We start from the raw sequence: 12,998 nt of genomic DNA on the forward strand, positions 1-12,998 counted from the left end.
CTCAAGATCTGGCTATCCCATCAGGCCTGGGGATAAGACTTTACTCTCGCCCCTCCCGAATGTTGAATGAATGTTGGGTTTTTTATTGCTAATTATTTCTATTCACATTTTCTTTTTGCGTTTTGTCCCGCACTCCCCTCCCCTATTATTGTAAGCCGCCCTGAGTCCCCTCAGGGAAAAGGGCGGCCTATAAATGCTTAATAAAATGAAAAATGAAAAATGAGAAGTGTGTCAAAAAAAAGTGATTCTCAAACTTTTCATCACCATGGACTCACATTTTGTGGCCACAGACCATGGACATGGGCCCCCAAGACTTAACTCAAGATTTACATTTTTTTCAATCCTTCACAAACCCCGTGGCAACATTGCAGCTCTCCAGGGTTTCGCGGACCACAAGTGGTGAACTACAGGTCTAGATGATAGCTACACAGTGTTATTAAAACCTTGCTTTTTTATGTGTTTCTAGCATGTCATCATATATAAAACAGGAGCAAGACTTTGACTGTTCAGTAACAGCCACTATATCTATGGAGTTTCTCAATCATCCAGGTCATAGTTGTCTCAAAGATGCTTTTTCAAAAGACAGCTGGGCTGTCTTTGGAGGAGGGGGGAGGAGGAGGAGAAAGGAAGGAAGGAGGGAGGGAGGGAGGAAGGAAGGAAGGAAGGAGAGGGAGAAGAAGGAGGAGGAGGTGGTGGAGGTGGTTGTTATTTCATTTCTCATCCTTCAACTCCCCCAACAGTCACAACTGATGAAGCTTCTTTTTCTTCCTCAAAAAATGGTTCCACCACAAAGCCGCGCTCGACTAAAGCGCACTCGACGAAACCGCGTAGCTGACGTCATCAACAGGGCGAAAACAGCGCGGAGACAGAAGCACGCTATAAACGCTAAACCTAAAATTAACCCCTAAACCTAAACCTAACCCACCTAAACCTAATCCTAAACCTAACCCTAAACCTAACCCTTAACCTAACCCTAAATCTAATCCTAACCCTTAACCTTACCCTAAACCTAACCCTAACCCTTAACCTAACCCTAACCCTAACCCTAACCCTAACCCTAACCCTAACCCTAACCCTTAACCTAACCCTAAACCTAATCCTAACCCTAACCCTAACCCTAACCCTAACCCTAACCCTAACCCTAACCCTTAACCTAACCCTAAACCTAATCCTAAAGCTAACCCTAAAGCTAACCCTTACCTTAAGTTAAATCGGCTTGCTTTCAAAGCGCTATTTAAAGCGCCCTTCTTTCTCCTCACTCACTGTTGTCGCCCTGTTGATGACATCAGCGACGCGGTTTAATCAGGCGCGGCTTAGTCGAGCGCGGTTTTGTCGTGCCACGCAAAAAACAGCCCAGTTGCCTTTTGAAAAAGCATCTTTGAGTCATAGCCACTATGTTGACTTTTTCTGATCCCCTTGAAGGTACTCCAGAACAGGAGACTGGGACATGGAAAGATCAGTCCTGACATGCGTCCCTCTTGCCTAGACTTAGCCGAATTTTTCACTACGTGCAAAGGGAATAGTGGCCAGTTCTTGAGTTCCATAAATTCCTGTATGTTAAAACATGGAACAAATATATCATTCTACCAACAATGTAAATTAACACAGGAGGTTCTAGTTCTGTCACCATTTTGCTTTTATATGAATTTCTTCCTGCCACTCCCAATTGGTGGTCACACCAGAGGTTTGGTGGAAATACATTTCTGCAATGACAATTGTTCTGAACCGAAAATCAAGATGGCAACGCCAGAGGAGAACCGGTTTGGGCACGTGGCAGGCCTGAGCCTCTACCGGTTCCAGCAACCCAGGCCGCCAAGTTACTACCTATTCGGCAAAACCTGTCCGAACAGGTAGGAACCCACCTCTGTATTGTTTGATATATGCCTTTACTCATTTTTTTTTATAAATTTATTTTATTTTATCAATTTCATATATACATTCACAATTATATGATCTCATAACTGTTATTAATAATATGTATTTATAACAATTTTCCCTACTGGTAACAATATACTTGAAGATTGCTTTTTTAACATCCCATAGATCCATCTTATCTTACAACGGTCCTACTTCTTCTTCCCTCCCTCCCTCTTTCCTTCCCTTGTTTCTTCTCTCCTACTCCCCTTCCTTCCCTCCCTCCTTCCCCTTCCCTCCTTTTCTCCTTCCCTCCTTCCTTCCCTCCTTCCTTCCCTCCTTTCTTTTCTCCTTCTCTCTTTCCTTTCCCCCTTCCTTTCCTCCTTCCTTCCCCCTTCCTTCTCTCCTACATTCCCTCCTTCCTTCCCTCCTTTCTTCTCTCCTTCTCTTCTTCCTTCCCTCCTTCCTTCCCTCCTTGCTTCCCTCCCTCCTTCCCTCCTTCCTACCCCCCTTTCTTCTCTCCTTCCTTCCTTCCTCCTCTCCTTTCCCTTCTCCCCTTCCCCTTCCTCCCCTTTACCCTTCCCCTCTTCTTCCCATTCCTCCCCTCTTTCCTACTCTTACTCTTACTCTTACTCAATTCAATTGTTCTAAGTCTTCAATTGTTCTAAGAACAGCAAATGTGTTCTTGTGAGGACAAGAAACTTAACAAGAGCTTAAATCAAGGCAGAGCCTTTATGCAGAGTCCTTACACAGTCCTTAGTGCAGAAATCTACCATGTAATATGAGACCTTTTTTTTTTTGAGGCCAGCTGGTGAAATGAAAATAATCACCCTTGTTGGAGGGGGTTCCACCACAAATCCGCGAAGCCCTTATCCACGGAGACATAAGCGCGAAGACTAATTCGCGCCATTCTAAGCGCTAAGGAAAAATGCGACCCTACCGCGATGACATAATCGCGGAGGGCAAAATCGCGCATTCCCAAGCACTCAGTACCCTAAACCTAACCCTAAACCTAACCCTAAACCTAACCCTAAACCTAACCCTAACCCTAACCCTAAACCTAAACCTAAACCTAACCCTAAACCTAACCCTAAAAGTAAACCTAAACCTAAACCTAACCCTAAACTTAACCCTAAACCTAACCCTAAACCTAACCCTAAACCTAACCCTAAACCTAAACCTAACCCTAAACTTAACACTAAACCTAACCCTAACCCTAAACCTAAACCTAAACCTAAACCTAACCCTAAACCTAACCCTAAACCTAACCCTAAACCTAACCCTAAACCTAACCCTAAAACAACCCTAAACCTAACCCTAAACCTAATCCTAACCCTTACCTTAATTGAAGTCGGCTTTCTGCCGCGGCGCCGTTTTAAAGCGCCCTTCTGTTGCCGCACTGTTGTTGCGGCAGTGATGACGCACGGTGATGACGTCGCGGCTTTAGCGCCGCGATTTTATCACCGCGATTTTGACTAGCGCGGTTTTGTCGTGCCACGGTTGGAGGGAAACAAACAAAGTCATAAGATTATGGCATGAGATGCAGCTCATTTAAAATTCTGCAAGAATATAACTTGATCTCATGAAAGCTTTGCTTCTTTTTGCAATGTTGGTATAATAACAAGGATGCTGGAAAAGGTAAACTGGAAGAAGAAATTGAAAGATATATTGCAAGCCCTACGAAACACCCTCTACTCTTGGCATAAATTATTGATTCACATAGTGCTTTCCCCAAAGAGAACAACACTCCAGATGTTTAGAACTATAATTCCACTTTCTAAACCAGTGTGGGTGCTTTCATTTCTAATACGTGGCTGTGCTTTGTATTCTTGCTACAGTCAAAATAAATATTTTATTCACATAAAAAAAATTCTGCTTCAAAATATTTTCTATTCCACTTATATATGAATAAACAACTTCAGTTCTTTGCTTTGTGAAACTAATACAATACAATAAATAGCAGAGTTGGAAGGGACCTTGGAGGTCTTCTAGTCCAACCCCCTGCCTAGGCCAGAAACCCTATACCAGTGTTTCTCAACCTTGGCCACTTGAAGATGTCTGGACTTCAACTCCCAGTGGCCAAGGTTGAGAAACACTGCCCTATACCATTCCAGACAAATGCCTATCCAACATCTTCTTAAAGGCTTCCAGTGTTGGCGCATTCACAACTTCTGGAGGCAACTTCTGTTCCACTGATTAATTGTTTTAACTGTCAGGAAATTTCTCCTCAGTTCTAAGTTGCTTCTCTCCTTAAACCTATATTCATTCTGTTTAAAAGGAAAACATGAAGTGGTTTTTTTTTAATTTTTGCAAAGTGACCATGTATCTCCACAATATTTTCGTCGCCATATTACTTTTGCTAAAATACCTAAGCTAAGTAGCTTACAAATTGACCGAGTTCTCCAACTTAGTATGGTGTGATATATCCAAGTCTAATCCTGTAATTATTTATTTATCGAATGTGTATTCTGTCCATCTTACCAAAGGCGATTCTAACCTTAGAACCTAAGGGATGGCAGTGGCTCAATGGCTAAGATGCTGAACTTGTCGATCAGAAAGGTCGGCAGTTCGGCAGTTCAAATCCCTAGTCCTGTGTAATGGAATAAGCTCCCATTACTTGTCCCAGCTTCTGCCAACCTAGCAGTTCGAAAGCACGTAAAAATGCAAGTAGAAAAATAGGAACCACATTTGGTGGGAAGGTAACAGCATTCCAAGAGCCGAGGTGGTGCAGTGGTTAAATGCAGCACTGCAGGCTACTTCAGCTGACTGCAGTTCAGCAGTTCGGCTGTTCAAATCTCAGCGGCTCAAGGTTGACTCAGCCTTCCATCCTTCCGAGGTGGGTAAAATGAGGACCCGGATTGTTGTTGGGGGCAATATCCTGACTCTGTAAACCGCTTAGAGAGGGCTGAAAGCCCTATGAAGTGGTATATAAATCTAACTGCTATTGCTATTGCCATGCGCCTTTAGTGTCTAGTCATGCAGGCCACATGACCACGGAGATGTCTTCAGACAGCATTGGCTCCTTGGCTTTGAAACAGAGATGAGCACCGCCCTCTAGAGTTGGGAACAACTAGTACATATGTGCAAGGGGAACCTTTACCTTTAACCTTACTACCTAACCAGAACAAATAGTAGGAATTTGCGTAATTATGGAAGGTTGATTGAAATGACCATGAAAACCATCTCTCTTGTTCGTTGATATCCCCCGTTTCTTCCTAACAATCCATTTCCGATCCATTACTTTATAGAAATCCATTTTTAATCCTTTGTGCAGCTTCAGCTTCTTTATAGCTTTACCTATAAATTTTATCTTTGCAGCTATTATTCAAGGAGGCAAAGCTTTAGGGGAATACAAGAATTCTCTTGGAGTGCTTGAATGCTCAGTAAGAAGGAAAATCTGCAGGAAGAGACCAGTAACATTTTGACCTCCAGTGATCCCGAGAAGCATGATTTAGTAGCTTCATATATATCTGAGACAGCATTACATCAGAAAGTCCCTCTAAATGTCAATCACTCACCCTAAGGTACTTATTGGTATATTACCTGCAGCTGTCAGGAAAAGTACCTGGCATTCATACTTAACTTTGGTGCAGAGGTCCATTGGTTTTCAAAGCCCGATTAATTCAGTGGAGATTGGTTTCCTTCCTCGGCCTTTATGAAGCCTTCAGAGAGATATTGTCAGGGTCAAGACGATGCGGGATACTGTTAGCTTTATCTCTCTGATAAGGAGGAGAGATTATGACTTTAAATGTTGAGATTTTCACGGATTTGGCACAAAGCTCACTTGGAGTGGGGGAAAAATAACCGAGAAAATGTTGCAGGTATAATTTGCTTATTTTTGTGGCAATCACCCATCAGTTTAGCTAAAATGTAGCCCATCTCCAAAGACAGCATAATTTCCTCTCTTGGACATTGACAAAAAATCAAATTGGATTTGAAGTTCAGTGGGAAGGAAGGAAGGAAGGAAGGAAGGAAGGAAGGAAGGAAGGAAAGGCTACCCTGTTTCCCTCAAAATAGCAATAGCAATAGCAGTAGACTTATATACCGCTTCATAGGGCTTTCAGCCCTCTCTAAGCGGTTTACAGAGAGTCAGCATATTGCCCCCAACAATCTGGGTCCTCATTTTACCCACCTCGGAAGGATGGAAGGCTGAGTCAACCCTGAGCCGGTGAGATTTGAACCGCTGAACTGCTGATCTAGCAGTAGCCTGCAGTGCTGCATTTAACCACTGCGCCACCTTGGCTCTCCCTAAGACCTCCCTAGATAATAAGCCCAATTGGGCTTATTAGAGCCGAGGTGGCGTAGTGGTTAAATGCAGCACTGCAGGCTACTTCAGCTGAGTGCAGTTCTGCAGTTCGGCTGTTCAAATCTCACCGGCTCAGGGTTGACTCAGCCTTCCATCCTTCCGAGGTGGATAAAATGAGGACCCGGATTGTTGTTGGGGGCAATATGCTGACTCTGTAAACCGCTTAGAGAGGGCTGAAAGCCCTATGAAGCGGTATATAAGTCTAACTGCTATTGCTACTGCTATTGCTATTTTGAGCATATGCGCTAAAATAAGCCCTCCCCTGAAAATAAGCCCTCCTCGATAATATTGCAAAACAGCAGCAGCCAACAGGTGACCACGCTTGCTGCCTCCTGCACCTCAAAAATAATAAGACCTCCCAAAAAATAAGGCCAAGTGCTTATTTCAGGGGTAAAAAAATAAGACCCTGTCTTACTTTTGGAGAAACATGGTATAAGAAATAAACAGGTTGTATATGGTCATCAAAGTTTTTGTAAGAAGCAAAGATGGCAGAATGATAGCAATAGCAATAGCAGTTAGACTTATATACCGCTTCATAGGGCTTTCAGCCCTCTCTAAGCAGTTTACAGAGTCAGCATATTGCCCCCAACAATCCGGGTCCTTATTTTACCCACCTCGGAAGGATGGAAGGCTGAGTCAACCCTGCAGAACTGCAGTCAGCTGAAGTAGTCTGCAGTGCTGCATTTAACCACTGCGCCACCTCATGATGAAAATAACATTGAGATATAAAACCTACCCATTCTGTACACATTAGTACTATACACAGGTACCAAAGGGCAAGGCTCATACTACAACGTTGCAATACTTAGAAAAGCAGTAAGCTCTAACAGAGGAGAGTGAGTCCAAACTCTATTTGGATTTTTACTAACTGTCAAAATGCGCTATTGTTCAGCGTAAAATATAGGGAAACGTGAGATAAAGAACTTCTGATCATATAGTCAGTTTCTTGATGAAATCAGCTATTCCATTTTCACTCTTCGTATTGTCTTACATTCTGATGGGGTAGCTAGCCCAATCCTGACTGAGAATCCTGAAGGAAAAATAAAATATTAAACCATTTCTCATTGGCCCTTTTAGTCATGCCGGCCACATGACCACGGAGAGGTCTTTGAACAGCGCTGGCTCTTTGGCTTTGAAACGGAGATGAGCACCGCCCCCTAGAGTTGGGAAAGACTAGCACGTAAGTGCAAAGGGAACCTTTACCATTGCATTGACCCCTGGAGTCAATGAAAACGATACCCCAACTTTGAAGATTACAAAAAAAGGGAGAGGGAATTAAAGAATCATTTGGTTGTAAAAGAGAATTGCTAACATTGCTATCATGCTTGAAGTTTAAAAATAAACAGCATGTCAAAATTTAGCTAAAATACATCTAGCTGATGGCATTAGTATGTGTCTTCCTTAAAAAAAAATGCAAAAGTTGTCCCGGAATGTAGAAATGCTACAATTCTCTGTTTCAGCTAGGCAGCAGATAGATTCAATGGGGAACACTTATTTCCACCAAAAAAGTTCTTCCTAGGAACAGACAGCTGGTTCCATCCCCCACTCAGGTTTAATCTAATGTGCTTTTCTAAAAAAAACTAGCTGATAGCCAGGCGGTGCCTGGGTATTTATTTATCCCAATCCTGTATTAGACAGGAATGGTGATGTCAAGTGGCAATCTAAGTGCAAAATAGTCTGCCCTCTCTCCTTCCATTAAAGTCACCACAATTTATTTATTTATTTATTTATTGATTGATTGATTGATTGATTGGTCTTGTATGCCGCTCACTCCCGAAGGACTCCGGGCGGCTTACAATAAACAGAGGAAGGGGATAAATAGACAGACAGACAAGCAACAGTTTAAAATACACAACGTTCATAGTTACAGTGGGGCTGGCTATTTCAACAGCCCCCCAGCCTGCCGGAGCAGCCAGATCTTAGTGGCTTTGCGGAAGGCCGGGAGAGTGGTAAGGGTCCGGATCTCCACGGGGAGCTCATTCCAGAGAGCTGGAGCTGCAACAGAGAAGGCTCTCCCCCGGGGAGTCGCCAGCCAGCATTGGCTGGCAGATGGAATCCGGAGGAGGCCTAGTCTGTGCGATCTGATCGGTCTATGGGAGGTAATTGGCAGGAGGCGGTCTCTCAGGTACCCAGGTCCGATGCCATGTAGGGAAGAGGAATTGGCAAGAGCAACTTCTCCCTCAGCCCTGATTTCAGAAACAATTAAATTAGTAAAAAAATGTTTTCCCTGTTCCCCCAGAAGTGTAATTTATAATGTTAGATTTTCCCCCTTACCAGAGGGATCCCCCTGGTAGAGTTCTGTGAAGCCATTACCATGGCAACTCTACTGCGCTGTAGAAGCCATTTTATGGCAGTACAATAGAAGCCATTTAAAGGCACAACAGGCTGCACCTTAACAGAACATACCCGCCGACGGGTGTTAAGGATATCTTACCCCCTCTGTATTTTTCTCCAGAGAGTAAGTCATTTGTGTACCAAGTTTGGTTGAAATTGCTTGAGGTGTTCCAGAGTCATGCTGGAATATACATATACACACACATAGCCATTTATCATCTTAGTATCATCTTACAAAATTGCTGCTAAGAACACTCTGTAATAGTTGCCACTTTGTATTGCAGTTGACCTCTTTTTCATAATAATAGACTCTTGCACTCTTTAATGAAGCTTATAGAAAGCCTTTGTAATTTTGAAGATTCATCCTGGAAATTTTAAGCCATGATTAATGAGGTGAAATGTGATAGGGATCTTCAGATTGAAGTCAACACTCAACTGTGGAAGCCAGCTGGGTGGTTTGGGGCCACTTACCGCTATAGTACAAGCTACCTTCCGAGGTGGCTGTGGTGGGAAAGTTGGAGGCGAGGCCCCTGGAGAAATCATGAGTTTTAAGGTTCTGCATTCGTGCTTCTGCATCCATGAGAACCTGATGGGTTCCACAACATTCCACGGCCCTACTAATAAATACTAATGTGATTCTGAAAACAAGCACAATAGATTTAACGAATCCCAGAGAGGCCCTGAGGTCATGCTCTTATATAACAAGTGTTCCAAAACATGTCTCTCCAAATGGAAGTCAACTTTTTACAGAACCCAACTATTGTCCACACTAGTCTATGTGACCCTGATTTCCTTTCATGCGCAGGACATGTTTTCTTTGTAAATGTTTTGTGAATTTCCCTCTTTGCTCATTCTAATTCCCGAGTGAGTGAGTGAGTGAGTGAGTGAGTGTGTGTGTGTGTGTGTGTGTGTGTGTGTGTATGCAGAGAGAGAGAGAGAGAGAGAAAGAAAAAAAGAATTGTTATACGTATTGTTTTCTTCTACTTTTCCACAACGTTGAAATACAAATTGTAAACTCCCTGAGATGGAATGGGAGAACCCGCCATAGCCAATTCACCATAGCCAATCCACCCCAGGACCACTAGCAATGGGACAATTCAATGCTGTATTCATCATTTCATTTGTTTACTTTTATTATGGGTGACCACATTTTCATCGAAATTAATATAACTCTTGTATTTCTGGATTGATTTTATTTTATTATTATTGGCCATACTTCCATCAAAATTAATTTAACTTTCGTATTTGTTGAATTGTCCCAGGGTGAAGTTTTCACATCAAGTGAGTTAGCAACAGCAATAGCAGTTAGACTTATATACCGCTTCATAGGGCTTTCAGCCCTCTCTAAGCGGTTTACAGAGTCAGCATATTGCCCCCACAGTCTGGGTCCTCATTTTACCCACCTCGGAAGGATGGAAGGCTGAGTCAACCTTGAGCCGGTGAGATTTGAACCGCTGAACTGCAGATAACAGTCAGCTGAAGTGGCCTGCAGTACTGCACCCTAACCACTGCGCCACCTTGGCTCTTGAGTTGACTGCAGTGAGTAAGCCATGGCAAGTTGTCCTAGTTTCCCACACAAATGGGAAAATGTAGGAGTGCCTTTTGCAATTCCTTAAAGTAGGAATGAAGAAAACAAAAATGTAGACAACTCAATATATAGATTTCAGATTTTAGATGGTTTTCAAAGAACAGTTGGAGAGATGGACTATAATTGCACAATATGCAATACAGGCTGTCTTCAACTTACAACCGGTGAACTGAAATGAGTAAATTGACATTTGAAATTAGAGAACAAGAAGACGAGCAATTTTATAAGATATGGGAATTGTTTTATCAGTGGCTGGGGGAAAAAACTTGGAAGTGAAAAATGTTTTACTCGTGTTTTAACTGGAGTAGTTAAATGATAACACAATTATGCTGTGAAATAGATTAACAACGATACAATGAAAAACGGATACATCTATGAATTGAATACTTTAGAATTTTTTTGTTTTAAAAAGGATAAGGATAACAATGATTTTATGTATACTTTATAGAGGATTGGTGATATAATTTATAACCCTAAGAACATATTGCAATGATATCTTGTTGTGGATAAATAAGCTTAATAAGGGAATAATTAAAAATTGGTATATATATGTAGTGACTATTTAGAATATTTTGTTGAAAAATGAAGGAATAAGATTTCTGTTTGAATGTATGATGTACAAGGATAATAATGAATAATAATAATAACTATCAGCATACCTGATAGTTGATTGGTGGAATTATGCATAATTGAAAATAATGATATACAAATATAAATGGTTGGTAATTTTTTTTTCTTTCACATTGGGATTATATAAAGCTATACTGTTATCAAATAGACAATCAAGAATGGAAGGGAATTATGATTTATTGGGGGAAAAATGATACTAATTGTAATTGAACATATACTGTACAATGAAAGTGAGGTATTTAGTTATACTAGATGAAAAATCTGTGATGGTTTATAGAGCAGAGGTGGCACAGTGGGTAGAGTGCAGTACTGCAGGCCACTTCAGCTGACTGTTATCTGCAGTTCAGCGGTTCAAATCTCACCGGCTCAGGGTTGATTCAGCCTTCCATCCTTCCGAGGTGGGTAAAATGAGGACCCGGATTGTTGTTGGGGGCAATATGCTGACTCTGTAAACCGCTTAGAGAGGGCTGAAAGCCCTATGAAGCGGTATATAAGTCTAACTGCTATTGCTATTGCTATGGTAAATATTATTCGAGAATATGGATGTAAAAACACTTGTAACCAAACGACATGCTGTATGTGGTGATGGTGTTTTTTTGTCTTTTTTTGTTTTTTTTATTGTTGTGTGTGTGTGTTGTCTGTTTAATAAAAATAAAAATTTATATTTAAAAAAAACTTACAACCAGTCACTTAGCAACTGTTCAAAGTTCCTACAGACCTACTTAAGGGGTACCGTACTTACGATCCAGATTCAAAGTTCCAACAGTTAATCTCACCCCACAGTCACATGATTACACTTCAGGTCCTTTGCAATGTCCTGCAGCCATATGACCATATCTTAAAAATGATTTTGCCACAAAAACAGAAGTAAATGCTGCTTTTCTAACAGAACCATATCCATAGTGACTGTGGTTCACTTAATGACTGCTGATTTCTTAATCATGGATGGATGGATGGATGGATGGATGGATGGATGGATGGATGGATGGACGGACGGACGGATGGACAGATGGGTGGACGGATAGATGGACAAACATATAGGTAGATCATTCAATTTATATCACGATATAATGGCCTATAATTCTCAATCAACCTGTCAGCCTCTGCTTTGCTGCTGCTTCGGCTGCCATTGAAACGGGGAGGGGGGGCATGGTATTTGGGAGGGATTTACTAATTGTGCTGGAGGAAGATTCTGGAGTTTCTGCTGCCTGTCTTACTGCGCATGCGGAGGAGGTTTCCCGCCAGGGCCAACGGCACCGACATTCCATCTTGGTGATGCCTTTCGAAGTTATCTCGCACCTGACATTTGGGAGAATTATGATTGGACTGTAACTGGGATGCCAAGGGGTGGGGAATGGGTTATTCTATATATCAATTGCTTTCGCGCCTAAATAATCAGTCTTCACTTTGCTACGCTTCTAATCATTTATAACTAGTAAAAGTACACTTGATTTCTATCAATGGAGTCTCGTGGTTTTCTTTCCTAATTATTCAATGGAGGAGTGCTGACACAACCTGTCTATTGCATCCTGGGAGCTTAATACAATATTTCTGTACAGTATTCATTCATTCATTCATTCATTATTCATTTGTTATTCATTCATTTATATTTGTATTTGAGTGTGAGGGAAGGTTGTTTTAAATGATACACTATTTCTGTCTTCAACAGATCCAAATTTTATCCCTGAGATAGCTGTTTTTCCCTGCTTGATGGAAGCATCCGTTCTGAAGCTCGCTTACACCTGTCAGTTTCAGTTGTGTGTTCTTTTCAGATCACTGCAGGATCTGTCCAATAGATTGCTTTTTCAATCTGCCTTTAGCTTTGGCTTCGGTGGGGGGGAAAAGGATTGTGACTCACCTGGATTTCTTGCTGTTTTTCTAAAGTTTAGGGTAAAAGTTTATAATAATAGTTTTATCAATTTGCAAGGACTGACTAGGAACCCCTCACGGGAGGTTGATGAGACAAGAATTAAGCTCCTGATCCATAGCCTCTACTAAACTTACATTACCGGCAAAAAAAAAAAATAATCAGTGTGAGCTCAAAGACTGTTATCTTGTTTAAAGAGGGAAATCAAGATGGAAAAGTTACAGCAGGAAAGAAATGAAATAATTTTAAATTTACATGAAATGTCTCTTCACGCTGCTTGTAATCTTTCTTGATTTTTAAAGGTGTTTTTAATCTTACCCCTTTAGTCCAGTGTTTCTCAGCTTTGGCAGCTTGAAGATGTGTCGACTTCAACTCCCACAAGGGAGGCGGTGAGTTGTAGTCCTGCCTAAGGCACAAAT

The sequence above is a fragment of the Thamnophis sirtalis genome, unplaced genomic scaffold (assembly GCF_051295495.1).
Source record: "Thamnophis sirtalis isolate CommonGarterSnake01/CBP01778 unplaced genomic scaffold, rThaSir2_p1.2 scaffold_15, whole genome shotgun sequence".
NCBI classification, from domain to species: Eukaryota; Metazoa; Chordata; class Lepidosauria; order Squamata; family Natricidae; genus Thamnophis; species Thamnophis sirtalis.